A 14,444-nucleotide genomic window follows, 5' to 3' on the forward strand; every position below is an offset into this window, starting at 1 on the left:
GCAGGGGAGGGTCAGAGAGAGAGGGAGTCACAGACTGAAACAGGCTCCAGGCTCTGAGCTGGCAGTCAGCACAGAGCCCGACGCGGGGCCCGAACCCACGAACCGTGAGATCATGACCTAAGCGAAAGTCAGATGCTTGACCGACTAAGCCACCCAGGTGCCCCTTTTTACCTGTATTTTAAAAGATGTTTAGAAGACAGAAGCATAGCATGGTTAGGATTCTCTTTTATCTTCCTACTACTCTTATGAAATTTTAAGGAACAGCTTTCTTGAGTTATAATTGATATAAAATAAACTATACATATTTAAAGTATACAGGCTGCTGGGGCAGCTGGGTGGCTTAGTCGGTTGAGCGTCCGACTTTCGCTTAGGTCATGATCTCGCGGTTCGTGGGTTCGAGCTCCGCGTCGGGCTCTGTGCTGACTGCCAGCTCAGAGCCTGGAGCCTGTTTCAGTCTGTGACTCCCTCTCTCTCTGACCCTCCCCTGTTCACGCTGTCTCTCTCTCTCTCTCCTAGAAATAAGTAAAACATTTCAAAAAAAGTAAAAGTATACAGGCTGCTAAGTTGACATCCAGTAAAGTGAACATATTTACAGACTCTTCTGAGTTTTGACATATGTATATACCCACGAAACCACCAGCAGAAACTCCCCAAAGTTTCCTCCTATACCTTGGTAATCTCTCCTTCATGCCCTTCCTTACATTTGTTCACCCCAGGCAATCGGTTTTCTACTTTCTGTCACTATCGATTAATTTATATCTTCTAGATTTTTAAAAATGGAATCCTATCATATGTACCGTATTTTTTCCCCCTTTTTTAGCTTGGTTTGTTTCATAATCATTTTAAGATCCATTCATGTTGCAGTCTATATTCTTTATATATATATGTATATATGTATGTATGTGTTTTTAAAAAGAGAACATCAACTTCACGCTAGAGGTGGAAAATAGTATAGGGAGGAGGTACAAACCAGGCTTCTAAGTGTGTTCAAGTGTTTTATTAAAATTAAAAAGATAGAAAGTTAAATATGAAAAAAATGTTATACTTTAATAAAACTGAATGGTGGGTACATAGATATTTGCTATTTTCTATTTCTGTCTCTTGGTATGCAGTATTTTGTATTTAAATGACATAATGTAATAATAGTGAAGCAGGTTTCAGAGTGAGATTGCTGATAGGAAAATCCTATTATAGCCAGCTTCTCTTTACTCTCATGATAAAAGAAAGGACTTGTGACATTTTTAGCAGTAATATTATGTACTAAATACTGGAACACAGGAGAGATGGATTGTGTTGTTCAGGCCATTTTCAGGGCAGGTTAGGGTAGAAGGGATTGTAGTATTTGAGGGAGATCATATTCCTTCTCTGGTCATTTTACAAAACGGTTCATGATCATCTGACTTTTCCCATTGTCAAACTATGGAAAGAATTGTTTTTAGAACCCTCTTTATTTGTTCCTTGTGACACATTTCTGTCATCAAAGGATTTGCTGTTGATGAGGTTCAGAAACTGCCTCCTGTTTAGATAATTGAGTGGTTCTGAACAGGCAGGTAGCCTCCTTTCTTAAATGCCAGTATTTGTGTTTCTTCTATTTTGTTATTTTTCATTATTGTCTTACCCCCTCACCTTCTTTAGGTCCTCCCAGTCCCTTCACCCTTCAACTGGATAATTTTTTTATCGTTTATTTATTTTTGAGAAGAGAGAGACAGAACATGAGTGGGGGCGGGGCAGAGAGAGAGAGGGAGACACAGAATCCAAAACAGGCTCCAAGCTCTGAGCTGTCTGCACAGAGCCTGATGCGGGGCTCGAGCCCATGAACTGTGAGATCATGACCTGAGCCGAAGTCGGACGCTTAACAGAATGAGCCGCCCAGACGCCCCTGGATAATTCTTCTTTATCCTCTAGTGTCCGCTTATATGTCCCCTGGCCAGGAAGCTTTTCTGGTGCACAGGCTGAGTCCCTGAGGAGATGGTCTTTTGTGTGCTCATTTGAACTCTCTTTGGGGCTGAGTTTTTATTTTTCTGAGCAGGGAGCACAGTTGGATATACAGCACATTTCAGGCATTACAGTATTAAATAAGTTAGACATAATCTCTGTTTTCATGGAGCCATAAATTTTGACCCCTCTCACGGGGAAACGTGAAATGGCATGGGAGTACTGGCAGAGGGGCCTCCCCTGAGACTGGGCATGTGCTCCAGGGGAGCTTCCTGGTTGGAGGACCTCAGGGCTGACTCTAGTCATTGAGAGTAAGCATGAAGCGGTATGGCACTAAGGCATGAAGGACACCCAAGAAAGGAAGAAAAATGGTTAACGGAGAAACCTCATTTCTACTGAGAAATGGTAGTGTGCCGTCAGAAAAATTAAACTTAGTTTCTCTTCCCTCCACTTTGAAATCTTAAACAGGTCATTTAGTGTTTTAGGCCTCAGTCTTCTAATTCTTAAAAGCCAAGATAATAATACTTGTTTCCCATGAGATTAAAGTAAAATAATATACATGAAAGGTGCCCTGTAAGAAGAAAATGGTAAGTAAATATGTTAATATGAAAAATAATGAAGGACTAAGGAAGGGAAGAAAAAATAAGACAAGGCAGTAAAAACAGGGATTTTATGAGGAACTATTATACAGTCAAAGAACAGTAGTTATGGTTGATTTGTCTTTATTTTGTCTAATGAAATGAGATGTGGCTTTGTACCAGACTGGCATAACAGTCATAGCAGGGTTGATGGAAGCCTTAATGTCCTCTCTGAACACCAGCAAATACTTTAAAAAGAAAACAATGTTCCAGACCCCCTGTAGATTATAAAACCTTCCTGGAAGCCTTGGAGATATATATTTCTCCACATCTGGTGTTGGATTTCCTTTATGTTATTATTTTTAATATTTGTATTTGAATATCATTCAAAATTGTGCTTTTAGGCCAGAGTTTCCAGGTAGCAGTTTTCCATATAAAAAAAAAATTCCTGCGGTGTATGATTTTTCCAATTGGTACTTAACTTTTGAAACAGCAGTGAAGTTGTAACTTCTTTATTTCAGCCAAACATTTGCTTTATTTTTAAAATGCTATTGGCCTTGACTTTTAGGTTTTAGATTTCATTACAGATCAGAGTTACTGTTTTATAAATCTTCAAATTTACTTTTTGTTTATAAGACTGAGTTGGTAGAATTGTGGAATTGCATTGAAGTAAAAAATCCATCTGCTTGGAGAATACATGTTCAATGCACTAAATAAAGTCTGTGATAAAAGCGTTTTATTTTTTCTTTCCTTCCAGCCATGTGATCATTTTTAACCCCATTCACACAGTAGCCAAATACCCTGAAAATCCTTAAAGATGCATTTTTGCCTAGCCCGAGTATATCTTTCCTATGCATATTGCCAAGGGAGCCGTCGCTGGGAGTGAGCTTGTCCCCAGGTGTGTTTACACATCTGTAACATCTGCTAAGATGCTTCTCAGGGTAGACGTTAAGCAGGCTGGGAAGGCAAGGCAAACCAAACCCAGGCCCCTTTTCTGAACTACAAGGGTGAGGGGTTATGTATTAGACAAAACAAGTGCTGTGTGCTCTCCTAGTGTTCACACTGAATCTTAACAACTCCCTCAAGACTCTTGGCTGCTTCTTTTGCACTCTGAACAGAAATGCTATGTTCTTACATCAGGCATTTCGGAGGGTCATTTAATTTTGGGGAGTGGATGGTCCGCTAGTTTCTGAAAAATACCTTGGTAAACCTGTACAGGTATAAACAACCTGCGTGTCATTTAGATTAATAATAGCTTTAATTGGGGCGCCTGGGTAGCTTAGTTGGTTAAGCGTCCGACTTTCACTTAGGTCATGATCTTGCGGTTCGTGGGTTTGAGCCCCGCGTCGGGCTCTGTGCTGACTGCCAGCTCAGAGCCTGGAGCCTATTTCAGAGTCTGTGTCTCTCTCTCTCTCTGACCCTCCCCTGCTCATGCTGTCTCTCTCTCTCTCTCTCTCCTAGAAATAAATAAAAATTTAAAAAAATAATAGCTTTAATTATAATGACAGTGATAGAGAAAATAATAGTGTCAAATGCTGCACAAGGATCTTTTTGTTTTGACCTGCATCTATGATTATAATCTCCATTTCTTTTAGACAACGGAACCTAGACACAGAAAAATGCAGTACTATGAAGTTCACATAGTTGGGTATTTTTTGAACCTAGGTTTTAGCCCAATCAGCCTGACTTCCAGGCCCATCTTAGAGGTTAGCTCTTTTGAAAAGACAGAAAGGAATCATTTCAATAATAGTTCTGCGACTGTGAAGTCTATGAAAGCCATGTTAAAAAAAATTGGGCCTCTCCCTAGGTATTGCTTTTTTGAGTCTTCCCTTATTCTGACTCCTATTGCTAGCTCAGGGTAGAGCCCTATTTGCCACATCAAACTCAGTTCCATTATAGATACCAAAGATCTTTTAAAAACTTCAGATTATATCTTTCTTTAATTAGTTAACGAGGAGTTACTGCCTTAGCACTCCTCAGAATTATTCAATGACTCTTTTTTTATTTGTGCTTATGGTCTAAGCTTCCTTTCCACTTTTTTTGATGGTGTTATTAATATCATATTCCTTTGTTCTTGAGCAAAATTAAAAATTAGAACACACTATTTCCTTGTGGCAATTTGTTGTTATTACAGCTGCTTTAGTTTCAGGGTTTTATTCCCCTGCCTCTCCAAAGCAGTTTATTATTTTCTGCTAACATTTCAATTGTGCCAGCATCCTAAGGCTAAGAGAGGTTTCCAGTTTAGAATTAGAAAGGAATAAAATAACCTTTAGATTATTTTCATGCTTGTGGCATTTGCTATCATTTTAAACATTTCTAAATTGTTTTTCCAATATTTTGTATCCTATTTGGCCAATCATTTCTTTCAGAGCAACTAAGGTGGGGGTTTAGGATTCCTAACATTTTATTTTATTTTTTTTTAATGTTTTTTTTATTTATTTCTAGGAGAGAGAGAGAGAGAGAGAGACAGCGTGAGCAGGGGAGGGTCAGAGAGAGAGGGAGTCACAGACTGAAACAGGCTCCAGGCTCTAAGCTGGCAGTCAGCACAGAGCCCGACGAGGGGCTCGAACCCACGAACTGCGAGATCATGACCTAAGTTGAAAGTCGGACGCTTAACCGACTAAGCCACCCAGGCGCCCCATAGGATTCCTAACATTTTAGTTTCACTCTCTGTTCCTCAGGATTTATAGCCTTCTTTGGTGCAGTCTTGGCTAAACGTTGGACTGTCCCTTTAAAAAGCATTGACCTCGTAACACAAGTTAGGCTAATGAGTCTGAAGAAGAAACAGATTGTATCCTTTGCTGTTGACTAGATATGTTGTCTTGGGCAAATCATGTCTCTTACCTTTTGTTTAAGATAAAAAAAAAGACTTCTGATGGTCATTGAGATACATGTTTTAGGATCCCCTCCAAGGATCCATGCCAATGAGAGTGCAGATGGCTCCCAGCTGTCAGCTCTTTTGGGGACTGCCTCAGCTTGTGGACAGTCTCCTTGCCCAAGGACATGTCTTTCCCAGGGCTGCCCACATCCAAAGACTGGTTGTAGCAGAAATATAAAGGCCCATCATTTTGACCAACCACCCAACTATCCCAGTATGGGGCAGTCTTCATAGGCTAAGCTCCAGAGCTGAGGTGAGGTAAGGCTTTGTTGCGTCTAATTGCAGCTCACTGACTTCTCCTTCTGCCCCAACCTGTTGCCAACTTTTTGCTTGATAGGTGTTGATAACACCCCCCCATCCCCCAGATAACCTGCTAGTCAACCCAACGTACATGTGTTCCCATCCAACCAAAATATTCTAGGGTTCTAAATTGTGTTTGTAGTCCTGGTCAAGAGGGAAGTCAGTTGTCAAAGGTAATAAAGATCCCATGTCTTCTGTATCTTTTCACATTTTTCTCTAGCCATGAATCCCTGTTAATATAAATAAAGTGAAAGTGATTGAGAATAATAGGTTTATAGTGGTTAGTTCTACTTTGTTCCTAAAATGGAATCAAATTAAAAAATTTAAAAAAAGTTTTAGTGTTTATTCTTGAGAGTGAGCGAGCGAGTGCGGGAGGGGCAGAGAGAGGGAGACACAGAATCCAAAGCAGCCTCCACACCATTAGCACAGAGCCCAGTGCGGGGCTGAGGTCCTGACCTCAGCCAAAATCAAGAGTTGGCTGTTTAACTGACTGAGCCACCCAGGTTCAGGTCTTTTATGGGCATATATTTTTGTTTCTCCTGTGTAAATATGTAGAAATAGAATGGCTGAGGTGTACATTTAGCTTTATAAGAGACTGCCAAACTGTTTTTCAAAGTGGGTGAGTGAACCATTTTCTATTCCTGTTAGTAGTACATGATAGTAGAAGTTGCTCCCTATCTTTGGCAATATTAGGTATGGTCAGTCATTTTAATTTTAGCCATTCTAATAGGTGTATAGTTGTATCTGATTGTGCTTTTAATTAACATTTTCTTAATTATTAATGATGCTGAGCATCATGTGTTTATTTGCTACCCATCTACCCATCTTGGGTGAAGTTTCCAAACCTTTTTCCCATTAAAAAATTTTTTTAAATTGATTTTCAAACCTTCTTTATGTATTTTGGAGACAAGTCTTTTATCAGATATGTGATTTGCAGATATTCCCCCCATTCTATGCTTGTCTTTTCATTCTATTAAGTGTCCCTCAAAGAGCAGAGGTTCTTAATTTTGATGAAACCTAATTAATTAATTTTGTCTTTTATGGAGTATGTTTTTCATGTAGTTTCTGAGAAATCTTTCTTAACCCAAGGTCATAAAGATTTTTCTACTCTGTTTTCTTCTAGAAGTTTTATAGTTTTTAGTTGTATTTTTAGGCTTGTGATTGTTTTGAAAAATCTTACATATGGTATGAGCTGTGGATTATTGTGTTTTTTTTGGCATATGGATCTCCAGTTGTTCTGGCATCATTTGTTGAAGTCATCATGCCTTTCTACCTTTGTCTAAAATCAATTGACTATATTTGCGTCTATTTCTGGACTGTCTGTTGTGTTCCATTTATCTATTAATTGTCTGTTGTGATCCAGTGTCACATTTTTTCATTATAGTAGCTTCATCACAAGTCTTGAAGTCAGCATTCCACCCTTATTCTTCTTATTCAAAGTTTTAAAAAAAATTTTAATGTTATTTATTTTTGAGAGAGAGAGAGAGAGAGCACAAGCAGAGGAGGGTTAGAGAGAGAGGGAGCTGCAGAATCTGAAGCAGGCTCCAGGCTCTGAGCTAGCTGTCAGCACAGAGCCTGATGTGGGGTTCAAACTCATGAACTGCAAGATCATGACCTGAGACCAAGTTGGATGCTTAACCGACTGAGCCACCCAGGCGCCCCTCAAAGTTGTTTTAATGAAATTATATGCATCTATGTGAGTATCTATGTGGCTGAGTTTAAATGATCATTTTGCTATTTTCTGTTTGTCACATTTGTTCTTGGTTCTTTTTTTTTACAGCTTTGCTTTCTTTGGATTAATTGTGGAGTTTTTACTGTTTCATTTTATCTATTTTGTTTGATTTAGTAGCTATAACTTGCGTTATTCTAGCAATGACTTTGTGGTTGATAGTATATATCTTTATGTCCTCATAGTCTATCTTCAAGTGACATTATACTACTCATGTATAGTATAAAAACTTCGCAACAGTAGACTTTAATTTCTCCCTTTCTGGACTTTATGCTGATGGTGTTAATGTATTTTACTTTTATCTGTGTTATCAACTGCTAAATACATTGTGGTTATTTTTGTTTAAATAGTTGGCTAGCTTTTAAAGATATTTAAAGAAAAAAAGAAGAACAATCTTATATTTACCCAACTAGTTATGATGTGTATTGCTCCTTCTTTAGTTTCTAACTGGTATCATTTTCCTTCTGCTTGAAGGGCTGTCATTAGTATATTTCATAGTACGGATCTGCTAGCAGTGAATTCCTTCAGCTTTTGTCTGTCTGAAAAAGGTGTTTATCTTGTCTTTGTTTTTGAGATAGTTTCACTGAGTAAAGGATTCTAGATTGACAGTTTTTTTGTTTTAGTTCTTAAAAAATATTGTTTCTCTCTCTTCTCATGAGTGTTATTTCTTTTAAGAAAATCTGCTCTGTGACTCTTTCTTTTGCCTTTGTTCTTCTGTATATAATGTATCTTCTCTTTTTGAAATTTTTTCTTTGTGATTGAATTTAAGCAATTTGGTTATGATTTGCATAGGTGTACTTTTCTTTAGATTCTTTTGTGCCTGAGGTTGGTTGAGTTGGGATTGATGGGTTTATATTTTGCATCCACTTTGGGAAATGTTGGTAAATTTTTTCTTCACGTATTTTCCCTCTTTATTTCTTTAGGGACTGCAGTAACATCTATATTTGGCCACTTGAAACTTTTTCAGAATTCATTGGTGTTCTTTTCACTTTTCTTTCAGTTTTGTTTCTTTTTTTTTCCTCCTTCTGTGTTCCCTTTTGAATAGTTTCCATTGCTAGATCTTCAAGTTCACCATTTTTTTTTCCTGCAATGTCTAATCTGCTGTGAATTCCAGCGAGTGTTCCTTTCTTTTTCACCCCATTCATTTGTTTTGATGCGTATCTTTTTGTATCTTGTCTCTACTTAACTTTTTCAAGCTTTACTGTAGCTTGTTGAATATATTGAATACTACTATCATACATAGTTTAGTGTCTTTTTCCTACTACATCTATCATCTGTGTCATTTGTTGATGAATTGCTATCTATTTTTTCCTACTGTTTTCTTCTTTTCTGATTGATAATTTTCTAGAAAATGCCAGACATTGTTAATTTTACCTTGTAATGCTTTCAGTATTTTTGTATTTCTCATAATATTCCTGAAGTTTCTTATGGGATTACTTAGAAAAACCTAACCCATTTTGGTCTTCTTGTTAAGTCTTGTTAGACAGGATCAGTGTAGGGTTTTAGTCCAGGGTTAGTTTTTTCCCAAAACCAATGTAAGACCCTTCTTAGTACTGTAAGTGATAACCCATTGATTAGTAAGTTTTCCACTTGACTGTTGGGAACTGGCAGTATTCTTGGTCCTTGTGAGTTCCCAGCATTATTCCCTCTAATATTTTTGTTTTATTTGTTCCCCAGCCTTGTGTAGGTTTAAGTACTGACAGTGTTCAATTTAGTATTAAAATGGTGTTTTTTCCCCCCAGATCTTCGGAGTTCTCTATCTCTGCAGCCCACTCCTTTCCACTCTGTTCAGTGAACTCTGCTTAACCCTGACTTTTATAGACTCCCAGCTCTGTCTCCTTAACTTGGGAAGTCTTTTTAGGCTCTTTCTGTGTTCTTCTCTCCTGGGACAGTGTTAGGGCTCCCATCTCATGGACCAGTGCCCTTGGTTACCTGATGTCCAGTGTCTTATGTGGCATCGTTTTTGTTTTATGTTAGTTTTTCATGTGGAAAGGTAAAACTGATTCATTATTATTCTACCTTGTCCAGACATGGAGGTCTTTCTTTTTCATTTGACACTTTGACTTCTCCTTTTAGATATTCCTCGATTTATGATAAGGTCATGTCCTGATAAGCTCATTGTAAGTTGATAATATCCTAAGTAGAATATGCATTTAATTCACCTATCCTGCCAAACATAGTGTAGCCTCACCTATCTTCATTGTGCTCAGAACACTTACATTAGCCTACAGCTGGGCAAAATCAGCTAGCACAAAACCTATCCGATAAAAAATAAAGTCTCGAGTACCTCATATAATTTGTTGAATACTGTACTGAAGGCAAAAAATGGAACGGTTGTACATGTATAGAGTGGTTGGAAGTGTACGGGCTGTTACCCTTGTGACCGCATGGCTGCCTGGGAGCTGTGCTTGTTGCTGCCACAAAAGTTCAAACTTCAAAATTCGAAGTACAGTTTCTACTGAATGCATATCGCTTTCAGTCTATTGTAAACGTCAAAAAATCGTAAATCAAGGACTATCTGTACTTCTCCATTTTTTTCTTTTACATCTCTCTCTTCATCTTCTTCCTTTTTTAAAAAAATTTTCTTCTTCTGTCATCACTTAATCTGTCTTTGACTTGTTTTCTGTTGCTGCTTACTGTTTGTGACAGGAATTCTTTGAAACCAGGACTGATGTTTTGCTTCTCAAAGCAAAATTTGATAGATAAAATCTTACAGTTGCATTGTTTAGATCTGGTTTACCCAAAGATTGCCTTATGAGTTTTTTAAGAACAAATCTGTAAATTGTGCTTTATTGTATTTCTTGGGATATCTGAAATATACTTGTTTTAATGTTTTTAATGTTTATATTTGAGAGACAGAGAGAGACAGAGAGAGGGAGACAGGGTGTGAGCAGGGGAGGTACAGAAAGAGGGAGAGGGAGACACAGATTTGAAGCAGGCTCCAGGCTCTGTGCTGTCAGCACAGAGCCCATTGCAGGGCTCAAACTCACAAACCGCAAGATCATGACCTGAGCCAAAGGCACTCTTGAAACATACTTGTTTTAAAATCTTAGGTTGCTTTAGAAAATTAATCTCATCTGGAGTGAATTCTTTGTTGGTTGGTTTTATTGGCCAGCTCACTTAGCATTAGATTTATTCATGTACTTTGGAATTTTGGTTTACAGATTCATATTCAGTGGAGGATTTTTGTTTTCCTTTTTCTTTTCCTTTTCTCTGTTTTTCTTCCTCCTGTTCTCTCCTACTTTGCTTGTTTCTCCCCTATGTGGCTTTACATTTGGTTCCACCTAGCTCTCTAGGCTTGAAACCTGAACAGACTCAGGGATGTGTCCTATGTACTGACCAGTGCTGACTTAAACAATATGGCAGATCCAATGCCTATGGCTAGGATATCTCAGCCTACCTACAGCTCTTCAGAGCTCCTACCCCAGGCTGGATTTTGTGAGTTTTTGTCACCCTTCTTATATGAGCCTGGAGTGTTCCATTCTAGCATCTGACTTTAGGCTTTTAGCTTCCCTCAGATCTTGAGCCAGCAGTACATCATCATGATAACAGCAAGCTCTTGACTCCTCTTCCTGAGTATGGACCCTGAGCCCAGAAGCACTGTGCCTTCTCCTCTCTCACTGCTTTGCATTTCTGTTCTGTTTCTAGCCTGTGAAGATATTTCTCTTATCTTTGAATGTAGCCTATACCTTTTTGGTTTTCTCTTTGTTATCATACCTGTCATAATGTTTTAGAAAAACAAGGAGTCTCTGGTGTCATCTTGGTCTTTTATGTAAAGCCACTTTGTGTGGAAAGCCAAGTTAGTGTAGTTTTTCATTGTCTGTTCCAGTGGAGGGCAGCATAGGGCTTTATTGTCTGACACCTGGTTTTGAATTCTGATCTTGGCATTTACTGTGTAAACTGAGATAAGATACATAAGCTGTTGCGTTCACAGTTCCTTTGTCTGTATGATGTGGACAGTAGGAGTCATTGAGCGGTGTTTGTATCAGTGTAAAGATTAAAGAGGGCATGTGTGGTGTTCAGCACAGTGCCACACTAAATGAGCAGCAAATGTTGATTACCTTAAGGATGCAATTTGGAAATGTTTTTGTTTTTCCATATTTTTATAAGAAGATGAAACATGTTTTAGATTATGATCTGAGTTTCAATGACATTCAATTCAAAACTCACCCATTTAGTATTTAGGTTCTTTACATACTTTTCCTTACTGAATCATTACCAGAACTCATGAGGTAAGTATTTTTATTTTAAACAAAATTGAGGCAGTGATAGAGTAAGGAACTTTTTTGGCTAGAATAGTGGAGCTGGGATTGGATCCTAGATCTATGGTTGTTCTTTCCATGCATTATTACTGGCCTACCTATGGCTTCTTTGATCAGATTTGTGGGGGCGGAGTGTTAGCCTTCTGTCTATAAGGCTTGTCTGTGTGCTGTCCTGTGGGAATGGTTGGCGAAGAAGATTGAGGACCAGAGAGCCTGTGGCTGTGGCTCACCCCAGGCCAGGTTGCTGTTATGCTGTCTCCTCTGCTTCCTGTATAGCCAGAGAGCAGTTGGTTATCCTCGTGACTCTGACCTCATGCCCAGATTTGGAATGAGAAGCCATTAAATTGTGCTGTACTCCATTTCTCACCCCATTGTGAGGTAGAGAGATGATAATATTTTAAGATCCAAGCCCTAATCAAAAGTATTCCTGTGTATAGTTGTTTAGGGCAAGAGCCTGAAAGAATACACCACCCCAGTCTTTGTACCAGGCAGAAGACTCTGTGTTAATAGCTGTGTGATCAGTTATACTATCACCGTTGGTGGTAGAAAATGCTAGCCTTTTCTTTTTTCCCTATTAATTTGTATAGGTCTTAGCAGAGGGCATCATTGTGGCTGAAATAGTGCTAATAGCGTCTTCTATGTGCTGTGGAGGTCCCACACCAGAGACTTTTATTACCCTCTTTCCCTCTCCAAGAGGGAAAAGGTAGTCTTTAACACTAACTTTGTAGCTGGAATGATTTTATTCCTCTTAGCTGTCTGCAGTCCTGGATTCAAGGGTATGTGGCTTTGTGGACACATAGGATATATATGGCGTGCTAAAGAGTCACAGTGATGCCATTGCCAGGTTTGTAAGGTCCTTAGATGAGGAATTATTCATAAGTTATGAATGACTTTGTACTGCCTCTGGGGTGGGTTTTGGAAATGGAATCAATTTCATATTCCCATACGGATGCTTCAAGCCTTACCTGTGCTTCCTCTTCCTCATTACTGCCACCCATGTGGCTATTTCATCCAGAGCATACTCTTTTCATTTGCTAGGGGAGAGACAGGACATGCAGACAGACAACAAGGGCAGGGAACTCAGCAGGAACCTGGGAATATGTCCATGGTGTCCAGCTTCTGCACTGGCTATGTGAGAGCTGCTCAGGGAGTTCAGCCTGCGTTGATCTTGTGTCAGCACCCGACAGATACCCTGTATGTTCAGCCTGAACACGAGCTCCAGTTGGACTCTTGTACTAATTACTTGTGTGGCCTTGGCACCCTTGAAAAGTATTGAGCTGATGGGAATGCAAAATTGTTACAACTGTTGTAGAGGACAACATTAAAACTATAAAACCATTCACTCTGTGTCCAACAGTAGTTAGTGTAGCACTATTGTTCAAAGCAGAATAATGGATGTAATTCATGTATCCCTATGCTACATAAATGTAGCATAGCTATTTCTTGAACACAGCAAAGGAGCAAGAAAGGGAGTGAGGAGGTCAGTGTCTCCAAAACATATGATTTTGTGAAAAAAGCATGGTGTGGAATAATATGCAAGAATGCTGTATTTTACATAAAAAAGGAGAGAAAATAGAAGTACGTATTTGTATTTGCTTACATCTGGCAATGAAAAGGAAACCCTAGTAGTTTACCCATAAGCGTTTAGGAGGGGGTAGGACAGGGACAGGGATGCAGTGCGACTTTACCTGATGACCTATTTTTTTCCCAGGTTTATTGATATATAATTGATATATAGTGTTGTAATAGTATAAGGTATACAACGTAATGACTTGGTGCATGTATATATTGTGAAATGATTACCACAATAAATTTAGCGAATAGTCACCTCACATAAGTAAAAAAGTTTTGTTCCTTGTGATGTCACTAATGCACTATTATATAGTAAAATAGATCCTCTTACAGTGTTTTTTGATTTTGAACCTTGTGAACCTATTATCTCTTAAAATGATTTTTTAAAGAAAACTATTAGAATAGAGCAATACTGAGATAAGTGAAAAAATGCCTGTATGCTGCTTGCTGTATATTCAGTTTAAGGGACTGTGGGTCTTTAATTTAATTAAACAGAAACAGAAAAAGATGGAATTGTCAGGTACCTTTGACATGGTAGATGGGTAATTTCCCTAGTTAGATTGTAATCATCTAGGATGATCTTAGTATTTTTCTAAGAATTTATTTTTAGCCTTTCACCTGTTTTCTGCCCACCTCACTTTCCTTCCTTAATGCACGCTGTATCCTGTGCAGATAGCATGAGTAGCAGCCCTGGTATCAGAGCGCTGCATTCTGTTTTCCTGCTACTAGCGGAGGGAAAACCTATTGAAAAATTAATGCCTAGTAGCAGTTACTAATTGCATATTTGTCTAGTCAGTTTAAACACTTATCTCCTTCAGTGGAGGGTAGCCATAGTAGGATATATAAAATCACTGGTACATGCTCTAGTTTGGGCCATCAACCTTTTAAAATATAGATTCTCACACCTCTGGGAGGTGTTTCTGATAGCAAAGTCTCACCTTTAAATACACAGGGTATGCATGGGAAACAGAGGAAGAATCCCTCAGTGAGCCAGTAAGTCAGGGCAGTTAAAGGTGTTCTAGGAGATCTGTGATGGAGGTGGGTTGGGGGTGAGATGGAATGACACCTATTTAATATTTATAGTATGTCACAGTGGTTAGGCACAGCAACACTGCATAGGAGACAGGGATTGGTGGGAGGAGACCCCCACACAGGCCCCGTTCATCGTGTCCCTGATTGGTTTTTCAAGG

The 14,444-nt window shown here is 38.8% G+C and overlaps 1 protein-coding gene across 7 annotated transcripts in view; it reads left to right on the plus strand.

The window, feature by feature from the left end:
• FARS2 (phenylalanyl-tRNA synthetase 2, mitochondrial) overlaps positions 1-14,444 on the plus strand; it is a 609,022-nt gene that overhangs the window by 254,229 nt on the left and 340,349 nt on the right. The window lies entirely within an intron of this gene.

Source organism: Hyaena hyaena, unplaced genomic scaffold (assembly GCF_003009895.1).
Source record: "Hyaena hyaena isolate Hyena2069 unplaced genomic scaffold, ASM300989v1 scaffold_588, whole genome shotgun sequence".
NCBI classification, from domain to species: Eukaryota; Metazoa; Chordata; class Mammalia; order Carnivora; family Hyaenidae; genus Hyaena; species Hyaena hyaena.